The 15669-nt window shown below is 46.8% G+C and overlaps 1 protein-coding gene across 6 annotated transcripts in view; it reads left to right on the top strand.

Moving 5' to 3' along the window:
* The window catches only part of ACOT11 (acyl-CoA thioesterase 11), a 149599-nt gene that overhangs the window by 51230 nt on the left and 82700 nt on the right, over positions 1–15669 (top strand). Inside the window, exon 1 of one of the 6 annotated variants that reach the window (XM_084852415.1) lies at positions 14186–14533. The exons of 2 other annotated variants lie outside the window; for them this stretch is intronic. The gene's annotated coding sequence lies outside the window, so the exon portion shown is untranslated. Of the gene's footprint in view, positions 1–14185; positions 14534–15669 lie in introns of those variants that run through there. 3 more of the 6 variants (XM_084852414.1, XM_084852417.1, XM_084852416.1) reach the window with 3 other exon arrangements.

Here is a 15669-nt window from a genome sequence, read left to right as displayed (position 1 = left end):
AGCTGAGATAACGTAGCCGAGATAGTCCAAAGAGGTTAGGTCAAATGCACATTTCTCGAGCTTGGCATAAAGATGGTGCTCGCGGAGGTGCTGGAGGATGGCGGAGACATGGTGCTGATGGGCGTGGGGGTCCTCAGAAAATATAAGTAAATCATTGAGATACACAATGAGGAAAGAGCCCAAATAGTCCCGGAAGATGGCATTCATAAAACGCGAAAACGTGGGAGGGGGGCGCAGGCGAGCCCAAACGGCATCACTAAGTATTCATACGCTCCGTACCGGGTGCCGAAACAGGTCTTCCGCTCATCCCCTTCCCGGATGTGAATCAGATTGTAGGCGCCACGCAGGTCCAACTTTGTGAAAATCTTGGCTCGCCCCAGGCGCTCCAGCATCTTCTGTATGACGGGGAGGGGATACTTGTCGGGGATCGAGACCGAACTCAACGCTCGGAAGTCATGCACTGGGTGGAGTTGTCCCAATTTTTTGTGCACAAACATGGTAGGGGCGCAGGCAGGGGAGGAGGAGGGGCAAATGAAGCCACAGCTGAGGTTTGTGTCCAAAAACTCCCGCAGAGCTTGAAGTTCTGGCTCCGACATCAAATACAGCCAGCTGACAGGGATGGTCGCCCCAGGAATGAGGTTAATGGCACAGTCTAAAGGGCGGTGAGGGGGGAGCTGGTCGGCCTCCTTCTTGTTGAAAACATCCCGAAAAGCTGCATACTTCTCTGGGAGGATCATGGTAGCTGAAGAACTACCAGAAGCAGATGAGGAGGGGGAGGAAAGGGTTAAAGCCTGGGCTGGGACTGGCGCCTCGGTCGGGAGGCAATGCTCCCGGCAGTAGGGAGACGAGAACTCCACTTGCTGAAGCCCCCAAGAAATCTGTGGATTATGCTTAGAGAGCCAGGAAACACCCTGCACGATTGGGTATTATTATTATTATTTGGCCAAGTGAAACTGAATCTGCTCAACGTGGGACTGGGTGCGCAGAGTGAGTGGAGCTGTAATCCGGGTCACCGCGCCCGAAGAAAGAGGACGCCCATCGATGGTCTCCACTGCTAAGGGGGCAGGAAGAGGCAGGTAGGAATCTTGTGGAGGTGAGCGAATGTTTCATCCATGAAACTGGTCATAGCCCCAGAGTCCACTAAAGCTAGGTCCTCCACCCCACCCCACTGGGAGGAGCGGAGGTGAACATGCAATAGCAGATGGGAGGGTGGGGGGGTTGCGGAAGGCACCCACCTGGTGGGGAACCGACCCCCACACTGGAGACCCCCAACAGGCATGGGGGGCAGCCTGTTCAGGCCTGGGGATGAGGAGGAGGAGGACGAGGAAGGAGAGGAGGAGGAAGCAGTGGGGACTGTCTAGCGCGGCAGGTTTTGGAGAAATGTCTCAGCTTTCTGCACTGAAAGCATGGGCGCTCCGTGCGCCGCCGTTCTAGTTCCTCGGGTGACAGCGGGGCTCGGGTAGCTCCCAGCTGCATTGGGGTCTCCTCCGCCCCCACCGCAGGGGTGGGGGAGGGGCAGGAAACATGGGGGAATGGGAGGAGGGAAATCTTGGCCCCCCGCGCCCCGCCGGGTCTGCCGGCGCCCCTCCAGCCGACTATCTATCTGGAGGCAGGTCTGGATGAGGTCCTCCAAAGTAGGTGGGCTAGGCATGCGTGCCAAGTCATCCAAGATCTCGTCGTTCAAACCGTCCAAAAACTGAGCCACCAGCGCAGCATCATTTCACTGTAAATCCTGCATCAGCAAGCAAAAAGTTGTCGCATAGCTGGAAACTGAGTCCTTGCCCTGCCTGAGGCGGCGAATCTCCTGAGAAGCTGTCTGCGTGCACAGGGGGTCACTGAAAAATCTGGCCATTGCTCATGAAACCTTGATAGTCCCCGACCAGGGGGTCATTAGTGAAAAGAAGTCCCGAAGCCCATTTAGCTGCCACACCTGAAAGCCCACACTAACCTGTTCTGTCAGGAAATCTTCAGGTCGAAGGCGCATGTACAGCTCCGATTGGGCACGGAAAATCTGAACCAGAAAATTTCCCTGGCAGAGCCACCGGGCACTTGCGACAGGGGGGAATTGGGGTTGTGGGGGTTGAGCCACAGCTTGCAGAGCCTGTACGGCAGTCGTCAGTTGAGACACTTGATCATGTGCAAGATCACATGGTTCTCTTGTGCAAGAGCTTGCACCGCTGAGTCCATGGCACCCTCCAGAGGCAGTAGGAACAGAGAAAAAAAAAAAAGGTACGGGGACCAAGCTGTCAGGAGCGCCCCAGCTGCCCTTACAGTCCCCTCCAATAGCCAGCTCAGGACACAGACAACGAGGATTCTTTCCAAGGCTTTATTCCTTTATTACTTTATGACTCTTACAAATACTAATCACCAGCAACTAAGCAAGGAACTGCAATGGGGTAGATAGCAGAGTAGCCTAAGCTCCAGGTAAGGCATTTGGTCCCTGTTTGAAGGAGAACCGTGGGAAGACTCTGAACTTATGGGCTAGGGAGAGATCCTCCCTCTTTCCCTTGGGTCCTCAGGACGCGACCGTTGCTTGAGCGCCAAACGAGCGGAGCACCTCCTTTCGGCGCCCTCCATCTGTCGCCGCTCCCTGCATCTGTGCCGAGCATCCAGCAAGCCCCCCTCCAGCGCTCTCTCACTGCCAGGGTCACTATCTGTCCCAGGAATCCTGGCAGGAGGAATCTCTGCCAGCTGCTGTGCTTGTGAGAGATGAGCGAGCTCCTCTCCCACGGATTGCTGTTCCTCCTCAGAATCAGAACTACTCTGGGGCTCTATTGGCTCAGTTTCCACTCTGACATAGATGGACCAAGGGTCGCATTTGGTACAAAGCAGCTTCCTAAGTTCCTATGTGGAGTGGCATTTACAGGGCAGCAGGAGGGGGCTGTGAGTTTGGAGATACAAGGTTGTGTCCAGTGTTAGTCCTACTTAGAACAGACTTTGCGGTGGTGGCCCGCACCTTTATAGAATGCCCTCTCCCCATGTGTTCAGGAGGCGCCAACTGTGGCATGTGTTAGGTGCCTGCAAAAGACCCACTTCTTTACCCAAGCCTTCCCTGGATGATTGTGCTGCCCAGTTAGTTTGTTTATTACTTACTGTGCTTTCAGTTTTGATTTTCAGTATTTCAAACATTTTAATTGATGAGCTTTTGTATTTATTATGATGTGTTTTATTTTTTGATTTTGTAAAACCATGTATATAGTATGTATAGTGTATGATAAGCAGGCATGATGCACATTATACAAAACCGTGCATAGTATGTGATAAGCAGCATATATACATTGATTAAATAAATAAATACAATAATTGAAGCAAATGGGACTTAAGTTAGACTGACATTGGATACAACCCACTGAAGGGAGTTTAGCATAAAGGTCAAGAGAGGTGTAGATCCCCAGAATAGGTTCCATCCTAAGGCAATTATCCTCCAACTTAGGATCCCCCCAGATGTGTTGGGCTGCAATTATCATCATCTGCAGACTCCTTAAAACCAGCGTTCTGCAGGACTGGAGTGGATGCGTCCTTGAAATAGTTAATTTGCTGGCTGCAGCTGAATCTGCCAGCCTGGCTTGAGCCTGCGAGGCTTTCAAAGGAAGCTTCAGTTGAAAAAGGGCAATTGTAGCTGGGGATGGAGTGGGGAGGATGGTTTGCTAGCATAGCTGCAAAGGTTTAATACTGTGGTTGGGATTCCCATCTCTCTGCCAGAAACTCAAGCTGTCCCAGCGGCTAGGCTAGCTAATGCAAAAGAATCCACAAGGTTTTGATTTATTAGGGTAATGCGCCAGCTAGTGCCTCTTCCCCATTTCATAATGAGCCTTTTCCACGAGAGATGTCTGCAAAACTGCTTTTATTATCCACTTTGCAGATGGAAGAGCAAAGTTTCCAGGTTGTAGAACTCTCTCTCTCTCTCTCTCTGTGTGTGTGTGTGTGTGTGTGTGTGTGCACGCCTGTGTGTATGTACACGTACTTCTGTAAAGGACAGTTATTGCATCTTAGGGGGAAGGAGTCAAAAGGAGATTACAGTTTATGTCCAACTTTTAGGAGTCTGCGCAAGCCAATCTTGCGGCCTCTGTTGTGTGAGGGAAATGTGTAATGCAAATAGGGGCTGATATAGGCATAGAGGCTGAGCACGCGAACTATATAGGGAAGAAGTCCCCAGTTCAGATCTTACAGTCAGCCTTGAACTCACTGGGTGGCCACAGACAGGGCCAGAGCAAGATATTTTGCTGCCTGAGGCAAAGAACACAGTGGCTCCCCCTCCCGTTCAACAAGCAAAAGCTGACTGGACCAGCAGTTAGGGATGTTGGAGAATTCCGCCACGGACTCCAGTGACGCAGGATTCTTTATAATCCGGCTTCCCGGAGTCCGTGGCGGAACAGACTACCCCCCCACCCCCGAAATCCCCCCCGGAACAGACCTACCTGGCGGTGGCGCTGGTGGCTCCGGGTCGTCTTCCAGCCGCTGCCGGGCTGCTGTGGCCACAAATGGCGGCCGTCGTAGCGGCCACCATTTGCGTCCGTGCCTTAGGCTGTGATAGGCTATGTAAGTTTTTACGTAGCCTATTACGGCAAAGAGCAGGGGCGCAAATGGCGTAATGGGTGCCATTTGCGCCGCTCCTCTTTGCCATGATAGGCTATGTAAATACTTACGTAGCCTATCACGGCCTAAGGCACGAACGCAAATGGCAGCCGGCGTAGCGGCCAGAAGTTCAGTTGCGGCTGGCTGGTGACTCCGCGGTTTTGCTGTGGAGCCGAGCTGGCCGGGGAGGATTCCGGGGGGGAGGGAATGGCCTCCCCCCCCCCAGCGGAATGGGATAGTATCCTCCACCTCTCTTGAAGCCATCAGGGTAAGTTAGGGAGCAGAGAGCAGTCCACGTGGCACACTGCTCCTTCCTCCAACACCTTGTTGCCATCTCCCAACATCTGCTGCCTGAGACAACTGCTGCACTCTGCCTAATGATGGCCTGGCTGGAGTCCACCCAGAAATGAACCTTGAGTGTGGTGGCCCCCTTCCTGTGGAACTCCCTGCCTTCAGAGGTCAGGCTGGCGCCAATGTTGTATTGCTTTTGGTGCCTCCTGAAGACTTTGTTATTTCGAGAAGCCTTCCTCGAGTGACCAGCCGCGGTTTATTAAGTTTGTTCACCGCTCCAAGATCTTTTGATGTGGAGTGGTATATAAATATTGTAAATAAAAAAATAATTAAAAAGTAATGATAGGGATGGCCCTGGCCACAGATAAACAGCACTCTAGCCTTCTCCCATCAGAAATCTGGAGGTGATAGGCCTGTATTACCTTAAGGTAACTGTATTAAGAATGAATAGGACTGGGTCTACACATTAGGGATGTCAGAGAATTCCGCCATGGATCTCATGAAATCTGTGGCGGAACGGCCCGCCGCCCCCCCGCGGATCCCCCCCAGGACGAGACTTACCTGGGGCGGATGTTCCGGGCGGCAGCGGCTTTGGCGGTGGCTGGTCTTCCGACCAGCTGCCGCTGCCGCCATTTGCAGTCTTGTCGTTTTGTTTTTTGTTTTTTACAGAGACATGATAGGCTATGTAAAGACTTACGTAGCCTATCACATCCTGGTTAAAAAAACAAAAAAAAAACGCATACGCAAATGGCGGCAGCTATGGCTGCCGCCATTTTTATTCCTTATTTTTCGCCATCTTAGTCTACGTAAATATTTACGTAGACTAAGACGGCGAACAATAAGAAACGCAAATGGCGGTGGCTGTAGCCACCGCCATTTGCGTACACGTTTTGTTTTTTTACCCAGAGCCCTCCGTGGCTGGAAATCCGGCTGTGGACGGCCCTGACCTGGGCCTGGCCAGATGCTCTGCGGAGCCGCCATGGAGCACAGCTGGCTGTCGAGGATTCCGGGGGGGAGGACCGGATCGCCTCCCCCCCCGTCGAGGATTCCGGGGGGAGGGACGGAACGCCTCCCCCCCCCATGAACATAATCCGCGGAAAGGTAAGTGACTTTCATACATCCCTACTACACATGCAGCAGAATGTGTCTGGAGGATTCTGAGGCCTGTACCACTTCAGATTACAGGTCGAGGAACAATGATGTGGGTTTCCTGGAAACATTTCCAATGCAAATTAGGTTAAACCTAAATTAGCTTAATTTCCATAGTGTCATTTGCATAGGAAAATGTTCAGTTTGCATTGAAAAATGTTCTGATGACCTAGAGCTGGAATGGACAACTTGCAGCCCTCCAGAAGCTTTGGCCTACGATTCCCATGATTCCTTACCATTGGCTATGCTGGCTAGGGCTGACAGGAGTTGTAGGCCAGAATGTCTGGAGGGTCGCAGGTTTCCAACCCTTGCCCTAGAGGTCTAATTTAGCTTGTTTTCTTTACTTGGATTAATAAACAACAACGCTTTAAAAAAGCATCCCATGTTAATTTTTTGTCCCAGTACATCACACATATTTGACCAGAAATATTTGAGGAAAGACATTAAAGCAGACTTAATATGATGTAAATGTTATATTAAAAATATTTGAATGCTTGTACATATTTAAAGTCAGTGATATGTACTTCCCTTTCATTGTTTAAATTTAAGGGGGGGAAAGCAAAGGCACTGAAAACTCTTGTCACACAGAGGGATCAATCCTATAGCCCCTAGACAGAGTCTGGGTGGCCATAGGATATTTCAGATTCCTGGATCCGAGGCCAGAGATGGAGCTCTGACTTCGGGCACAGGAATCCGAGCTCCCCGCCCTTCCCCCTTGTAGCCAGCGGAGAGAGAACCATGCTGGCTGCCTCTCTGAGGTTACAAAAGCGACCGCGGAGAGGAGATTAAAGGGGCGTTCCATGGCTGAGGACAGGAGGGGACCGGGGAAGCCACCTTATGTGGTATCCTGAGATGTCTCCAGCCTCCCCGCCCCCGCAACACCTCAGCTAGATGGGTGAAAACACCTGTCTAGGTGAAATGCAGACAGGAGGCTCAGCAGAGGCAAGGATCACCTCTGCTGCACCTCCTGCTCTGCAATGGATGCACGTAAACCCCCGAGTTCAGAGGCTTACAAGTATCAAGGATGGATTGCATGGGAGTGCGTCCTAATTAATTTTAGAAACCAAAGAACTGTGCACGATATGCTGAGAACCACTCATCTATTTCAACCGAGTTCAGCTCTCTTCCACTAGGGTTGTTGGGGCACCTTCAGTTTCTCTTGTTGAGTGCACGTAGTAATTTGGCGCCTCAGCAATCGCAACTGCTGTGATTTTGAGTATTGGTTGTCTTGTCCCCAGCTATGTTTGTTCTCTTTTGCTAGCAAAATAAGCATGGCTTGTGTATACTTTTGTGTAAATCCAGCAAATTAGCTTAAATAGTGCCTACCTTTTAAAATTTTAAAATAATGTAGAGAATTCAAGATGTTGTGATGCTTTAAGCGGTGAGAGGTTTTGGGGGCCTAGCTCTTACCCAGGTTCAGTTTCCTTTGGAAGGAGATCACTGTAGGTTTTTGCCATATTGTAAAAGTTTTTACAGAGGATCTACATGACAGTGTCATACCATTCTTGTTCTCCTGTGTTTCTCCAATGCTTTTTCTGTCTCTTTTTAGACTGCAGAGAATCTGGTTTTTAAAAAAGGAAAGGAACAGAGCCACAACCTCCACAGGTGTAGCTTGCCTTAGCACTGGTATTCTATCTTTTTAAAGAGGTGTGGTTTTGACATGTGCAATTGATGTGTTGGGCCGGTGGGGTTAAGGCCATGCCTCTACTTTGATGTGCCTTCACTACTGCCTTTCTCGGTGGTGCCATTTTATCAATCAAGCTTTAACTTGTTCTGAACACCCATTTGCCTATTTTTTTAAAGAAGGAATTAAAGCAATTGCACACTGGCTAGTAAATAAAAAGATGTTTTAATTCAAATTAGAAGTTTTATCAAAAATTGTTAGATGGCATGCTCGGATGAATCATCCCTTCTTTGCCACATGGCTATGTCAAGCCCATTAGAGTGGGCAGAACATAGCAGAACGTACACACAGAGAAAGGGCTACACTCCTGGAGGATAGAAAGTCAGCTGGAGTTCTGAATCTCACTGACAGCAGAAGAGCATCGATCGGGAAGCACTAGGGGCCACCCATCTAGAACCACGCAACGTTATTGTCCTCTGTTGCCAATGGACAGTTGTAATTCTTATCAAGCTTCAGTTGTTCACTCATAGTTTAAATAAAAATTGCAATTTCATGTTTGGTGGCTTCCAGAGAGCAAAAGTGGTTAAATTGTTTCAGTGTTTCTTGGGCTTCTTTTTGTCAGTGGTTTTGGTCTCCTTATCCTATGTTCATTATTAGGACCAAAGTGCCATGTAACAAATACAACTATAACTCTCAACTACAGCTCTGCTGTTTCTTTTTTACATTGTTAAAGTTTCTTTGTGATTAGATTTATGGGGAGCTCTGATAATGAAGTTGTGTTTTTCCTTTAGTGATTTTTCAAAAGGATTTGCTTAGATGCACGTTAACCTGCTCATGTTGAAAGGAGCAAGATGACAAGAGCCTCTTAAATGCTTGACCTATGATGAAGTCTCCAAACCAAGATTGTTCTGATATCCTTCTAGTGCCATGATATTTTGATAACGTTGAGGCACAATTAGCATAATGTTGTAATTATGGCTTATAAAGGCTGTATTCCCCAAGCTGACAGCATATTTTCATCTTGGGTGTGCTGATGTGCTAACTTAATACATATGTGTGTCCCCGACACACACACAACCCCATGTCTGCGGAATGAATACACACCAACATGCTATATTCTGTTCCAAATCTATTACCATATGCCTATCTTTTTACAGTTCTTTGGTGCATGATGCTCATAGAGTGGATAATTAGCTAAGTGAATTAATTGACATTCATACGTGCAATTAGCAAATGGTTACAAGCAAGCTATTCTCTTTGGGATGACTAAAATTTCTAGGGGACTAGTGTAAAAATACTGTAAAATCATTAAGAATAAATAATGAGGGTTGATTACTATGCATGATTATAGAGCCTGTTTTCTTTCCTCAGCCATAAAAAATGTACACATTGTAAACAAGCCTGTGTGGGGGAAAGAAAAGCCGTGCTATAAAATGTTCTGGAAACTGCCACCTCTGGGGAGATGTGCTGGATATGTTTTCCAGATAAAATCTGAGCCAGATGGATGGTATGCCATAAACAGTGTGATGGTAGTTGCTTCAAGCTCTTCGGTGGGCAATGCCAGCTTTTGCGTAACAGGTTTTCTGTTCAGTATTTACTACAGAACAATGGAAAACGTGCAGCTCTCTCTAAACAAAATATTGCGGAAACTCTAATTGAGCTGGTGCTCTGGATTTCTAAGGCCTCATTTGAATGTTTTATAGTAAAGAATATAATTGCTTGTGGCAAAAGAAACTAAGAGGTGGTATTTCCCTTTCTACAGGGGTGCACAATCCTTGGCCATAGTCCCCATGTGGCCCTCTGCCACTCTCTATGTGGTCCTCAGAGCCTGCAGGTGCTCCACTGAGTTTGTCCTCCTCCCCCAGTGACCCCAAAGCAGCCAGGATTACCACTTTCCCATCGCTAATGGTGGTGGGAAAGTGGTGATCCCAATTGGGGCCACTAGGGTGTGAGGGAGACTATAACCTCCTTCCTTCACCAGAAACCTCAAAGCAGGCCTCCCTCCTGCTGTTATGGGTAGAAGATCGAAATCCAAAGACTCAGTCCCAAGAGAGTTTTCCTCGAGTAGAGTGACAACGAAGGAAGCACCAAGAAGGCATGCATGAAGGCTAGAGGAATCTGGCACAAAGGTATTTTCATGGCTGGTTAGAGACAAGGGGAGCTCCCAGACAGAAGGCTCCTAGCTGTTACCAATAAGAAGGCATTGTGAAGCTATTCTGCCTTTCCATCTTTTCTTTCTTAATGGATTCTCTGTGGTAAGAAAAAGGACAGAAGAAGCAGTGGGAAAACATAGGAAGATTGCAAGTGGCTAACAATGATGCCTGGACCCTTCGTAAAATTCATGACTGAGGCAGGTCGATCGCACATTAAAAGCCTCCTCTGGAAGCACCTAAACTTGCAGTGATGTGTAGTTTAAATGGCACCTGCAATTTGGTTATGGATCTCTCTCAGATCCTTAAAGAGCTTTTGTGGTTGGGTTTTGAGGACCCAGCAGTGACAGTAGAAGTTTAGGGTGTGGATTCAAACCATTTACCAGGCCAGTCTTCTCCAACCATGTGTATATACGCCTGCCAACATAAGATAGCATGTCATGCTTCCAATAGTCCCTGAAAGCCGATGCCATAATCAATTTGTTTGTCTTTACAGTGCTACAAAACTTATTGTTGGCCTGGTTTCCCCCTGGAACTGTGTTATCAAACCTAATTGCTCTGGATGCTGCTATTTGAAAATGCTGCAAAACTCTCTCCTGTAGTCCATAACGGTTCTTGTTTTCAGTCTTCTTTATAAGTTCGACTCCTTTTTATGGTTGAACAATAGGCAACAAATGAAATTCTTTGCCGATTGTTCAGTTCTGGACATATTTTGTCTTTGGGATCCATATTCCTGCTTACGTAACCCTCTCTACTTTCTCTCTCTTCAAACTAAAGCCATATTTGTGCAGTCAGGCAACACCCAGCAGAGAGTCCCTGGGGTTTGAGAGTAAATATCCAAGTGTACAGGAAAGAGCAACTCTAAAGAAATGTAAGCACATTGAGAATAAAAACAAGTGGAAAGGTTTAGAAGCCAAGCCTTACCCTCCTGTGGATCATGACAAAGGGCTGTTCTTGCCTTGTTCAATTCCTTTTAACCTTTTCAGTGTTTGAAATATGCATTAATAAAATTCCTCACAAGTATTTGGATTTCTAAGGGCAAAACGAGCTGTTCTGGTTGGCTTTAGAATGTTATCCAGGAATTACTGCATCCAACATCTACATCTGGCTTGAACTAAAAGTATGACTTGATGCAAAAATATCCCTTCTCAGTTTCAAGATTCCTTAGGGATGGTGCATCTACCACATCCGTGCCTAATCGGTTGCAGTGGTTAAACTTCCCACATGCTTAAAAAGCATTTAATGTTGTTTCTAATTTCTGATTCTAGAAAATAGTACAATGTAAAGGATGCACACTGTGTGTGGGTTTAATGTAGTGGCACTGGTTCTGTCTTGCCTAAGAGCAACTGAAAGCTAGACCAGGGTTTTGTTCCTTGGAGCTTGCGCCAAAAAATAATTTTGGGGGTTGAGCTGCAAATCTGTCAGAAAGAATCCAAGCATTATCTCAGCTCATTGACAACTTGTGTTTAACATCCAAAAGAATGCAGCGCTTTGAAAGCAAAGAGTATTACAGTTTCTACGTTGCAAGATGGCTTGTTCCCCAGCAAGGGTCACTATGACGTGCATGCAGCCTTATTCAGAGGCCTATTGTATTCTCACCTGCACCTCATGTAAAACTTCTGTACAGTTTCTACTGCAATATATAAAGACAGTGATTTTTGGATGTAGTGGAGATGATGATCAGTTAATTTCAAATTTTATTTGCGCTCTGTAAGTGCAGGAATTAAATTGAAAATAGGATGGTGTTAATAGACAAAAGTAAATGTTGGCATTCAAGAATGAATTCTTGGGATGTTGTAAAATGGCTCAAATGTCTCTTCCATCAACTCAGCCTTCCCATCAGTGTGGAGTGATACCTGGCATTGCTAGCTCTTCTGGACTGCAGATAGTCTAGGGTAGCCACTTATACATTGCCTCCAATGACAAACTGTATCACCAAAAAAGGGAACAGAAGAGGACAGTGATTTGCATAACACTTGCATATGCAAATGTATATATACAGTATATGTGCAAATTTAGAAGTAATGATGATTTAAATAAATATTCAATACATCTCACTTAGGGATGTTCAAATCAGCAAAACTCAAGCTTGCCAAAGTTCTCCGAATTCCCTCTCGAAGCTCGTTCTGACTCAACTCTGTATCAGATTGTGAACTTTGTTTTTTCTTCTTCGCATGAAAATCTGTGTATATTTTTGTGTATTTTTTCCAAATGTATGCATCATTTGTGCACATTTCTAAAGTGTACACATTCTGCTCCTATTGTTTTAAGCATATTTGTTATGCATTTTTCATGCCCATTTTTCAAATGTATGCCTGCTGTCGAACACATTCTTTTGGTCCACAAATCACATTGTGAGCTCAGAAATGTATGGACTTCAACTGCAGACTGTGTCTGAGTCCACGTTCAGTCCAAAAGGTGTAAACTAGGTAAAATCCTGATTAAAAAAAACGAACTGAAACTAATTTCTCATACATCCCTAATCCCACCATAGTGGAGTGCTGCTCCATCTGCTATCCATCTGCTAACTGTTGATAAGCAGCTTCAAGGCCCCTCAGTCTCTCCCTCCCTAGGGTTCTTTGACTTTGAACCAGGCCTGGACTGGACCCTTCTTCAAACAGAGGACTGTCTTCTGCCAGGTGTCCAAAATAGAGGAATGTTCCTCTGTAAAGTAGGACCCCTGGCAACCCTGGCATAATGTTGTCCACCCATGCAGTGCTGTGTACAAATTATATATCCCCCCCCGCCCCCCTGCAAACAAACATACCAGGAGCCAAAAGAGGAAAGTTCCATTCTGCTGTTGCCCCGACATAGTGGGAGCTCCGGTTTGCCCTCTCTGGAGGGAGAGAGCCCCACCCAGCTGAATCACCGCATGATTACAAAGCCACAGTGGCAAAAGATTTGGACAGGCAGAGGAGAAGCCCTGCTGCTTTTACTTCCCTCAAAGATCTCTCTCTCCTAACCACCCAGGCTGTAAGCAGTTGTCATGGTGCAACTCACTCCCTCATTCACGTCATCCAGTTTTCTGTGGCCCTCCATTCTGAATAAAAGCTAGCTCAGAAAGGTTTGGTGTGACGCAACCAAATAATTATGCAATGATTAAAAAAAAAACAAACCCACTGGTTTGTAACTGCTGTTTTATACAGCCCAGTACCAAACATTATTTTCTGTTAAGTTTCCGCATGCTCACAAATACCACTAAAGTCACTTTTCTTCACAACAGAACCCTGTTCCTTTTTAGAATGCAACCCTACTTGTCATTTTCTCCATGCATGGTGGACCTGATTTCCTCCTGCCTTCACTGATTCTGCATTTTTTTCTGCAGGGCCAGCTGCACACAACGTTGATAGGTTGAATGCGCCAATCTCTCCTCCTCCTCCCCTGTCTGAAGCCCTGGAGTGCCACTGCCAGTCAGCCTAGAAAATACACCGCGCAATGGCTGAATGAAGAGTTTGTGTGACACACGAATTCTCTGTTGCTCTGCAAGTGCCTCCATTTGCCTCTTTGTTGCTCAGTTATTGCATGTGCTTGTAAGCCCTGTCACTTGGAGAGTGACTTTCCCTCTCTGCATTTCAGGCCTAGGTGTCTGTCTGCACAACTTGGGTCCGAGGGCCAAACTGCAGGTGACACGAATTGCATCTCTTGCAATTGTGTCATTGCTTTTTTTTAAATTGCAGGTGTGCCCCACCCAACCCAGACAACAGACAGTGGGGGCCGGCGGCTCCGATCTCAGTGGGGCTATGAATCTGCACTGGGTTTCTGTCAGAACTCGAAAGGAGCTATCCAAGGTACTGAACCCTATCCCCCAAATAGGTTCGGCACCTTGGATAGCTCTATTGGAGTTCTGACTGAAACTCTGGGCGGCTTCATAGTCCCACTGACATCGGAGCCACCAGCCTCCGCTGACATGAAGGGAAGAGAGGTTTATCCTTTCCACAGCATGGTCATGATTTAAAAAAGCCCCCCCACACACACACACATACACACTGCAGTTAGGTGGGGGGATCTCTCATTGGCGCCAGGTGGGGAAAGTGGCAAACAGATTCCTTGGAGAAACTACTCCCTCCAGCTTCGTCCAACCAATTTCTCTTTACATACCTATTGACAAGCCTGCCGCCCCGCCCCCAATTGTATAGCTTTGTAAGCTTTTGTAAGCACTAAAATATTGAGACTTGTAATAACCCCCCCCCACACACTAATTTGACTTCGCAGAGTTAAAAAACAACCCTGAAATCACAGCAACAATGTGCATGAGGAGCTTTGAAACCAATGGATGATCAGTTTCCTTTTTTGCCTATGAAACTGGTAGGGAGCAATAGGTGGACGTGACTTAATGTTGGGTGATGTTCAAGATTCCTGAAAATGCTGAAGAAATCTCTGTTATCTGAGAGGGAAAATACATTTTGCTTTGAAAGATTTTGGAAAGTAGCTAACGATGAGAGGTTGTACAGTTAGTTCCACCTTAAGAAAACTTCAATGTTGTTTTTTTTTTTTAACGGAAGTTGGGGGTATACCACTCCCTAGTGATCCAAAGAACAGATCTGGTTGTGGCTGTCTGCTTGGAAAGCCCTAGGGGCATACGCGTGCGCACACACATGGAGTAAAGAGCATGAAAAATACTGTGAGCAGGTGGCCTGGTGTTTCTGCTTGCCCACAACTCACTGCCTGAGCTGATCATTCGCTGCAAGTGCTTCTCTCTTGATTAAGAATACTCCTTTGTAGTGTTCAGCTTCCCCTGCAAAAGGTGAGAGGGGCAAGGGCGGGAGAGAGAAGTAGCGTGGACTGGCAGCTTGGCTGGGTTGTGAGGATAGCGGGTGCAGGAATATGACTTCTCAAAGTTCCCTGTGAGCTTCTGATATCTGGGCAGATATCAAGAGAGGGCTGCTAGAAGCACATAATGCAGCAAGTTCAGTGCTTTGTGCCAATGGAGCTGTCTGTCGTTTAGGCAGAACTGGAAACAGACTTCTTAATTGGCTTCAAATACTGGTTTTCTTTCGTAAATTTATTTCTGTGGTTAAGGGGGCAGGGGAAAGGCACACTTTAATTTGGAAGGTATCTGATGAAGGAATGCGAACCTGTTTATTTTTGTTTCTTGGCATGGCTTCTGTCCTCTGTTTGACGCAAGCAGAAAACTCAATTCTGCTCTTTCAGTGGTGCAATGGTTTCCAAACTTTTTGGAAGTCCCACAAGCAAAAGTCTTATCTTTTCGGGATCCCTACACCTACTTTTGCAAGTTATTCTCTTTATACTGCATAGACAGGATGGTTATTCAGATAGTTAGGACAAGACATCGAAAAGTATGTTGATCGTATAACCTGTGGGTAGAATGGGGCTTGGAGCTTTTCCAAACTGGATTGCTTAGGGTAGAGAGGAGAGTTGTTGCTAAGTTGGTTCCAGAGCCTTGAAGTCTAAAAGTTTGCCTTTAAGTTTTCCCAACGAAAGCTGGTCCAAAATACAGCATGTATTTTGTGCCTTCTAAATGTGATTAAGTCACAACCGAAATTGCTGACTGGCAGGGAAGATCAGACCTGACCTCTATAGCGGACTCTTTTTTTCTTCTTCATGCAATGACGTGTTACTCATTAAGATAATCACGCAACAGAACTTTCCCAGCATTCAAACAGCTCTGTTTGGGCACTTGTCCACTATGATTGCTGTTGCTGTCAGGAATGTAGTTGCATATTCATGGAATAACGAATAGCACAGAGAGTGTCTGTTCAAGGACTATGTCTGGCTTCCACTGCAGTAAATGTGCTCTAAAATGTCCATCTGGAAAGGTCCCTGGGAAGGGAATGGCATGACCAAATGTTCCCCGTGTTTGGGTGGGGATTTATTTGGTGTGCGCCAGTTCCATGCAACTCATCCCTGGAAAGGATGCGC

This window comes from Heloderma suspectum, chromosome 4 (assembly GCF_057233095.1).
Source record: "Heloderma suspectum isolate Gila_16-S chromosome 4, 16-S_ref, whole genome shotgun sequence".
NCBI classification, from domain to species: domain Eukaryota; kingdom Metazoa; phylum Chordata; class Lepidosauria; order Squamata; family Helodermatidae; genus Heloderma; species Heloderma suspectum.
This window is presented reverse-complemented; position numbering and strand designations above follow the sequence as displayed.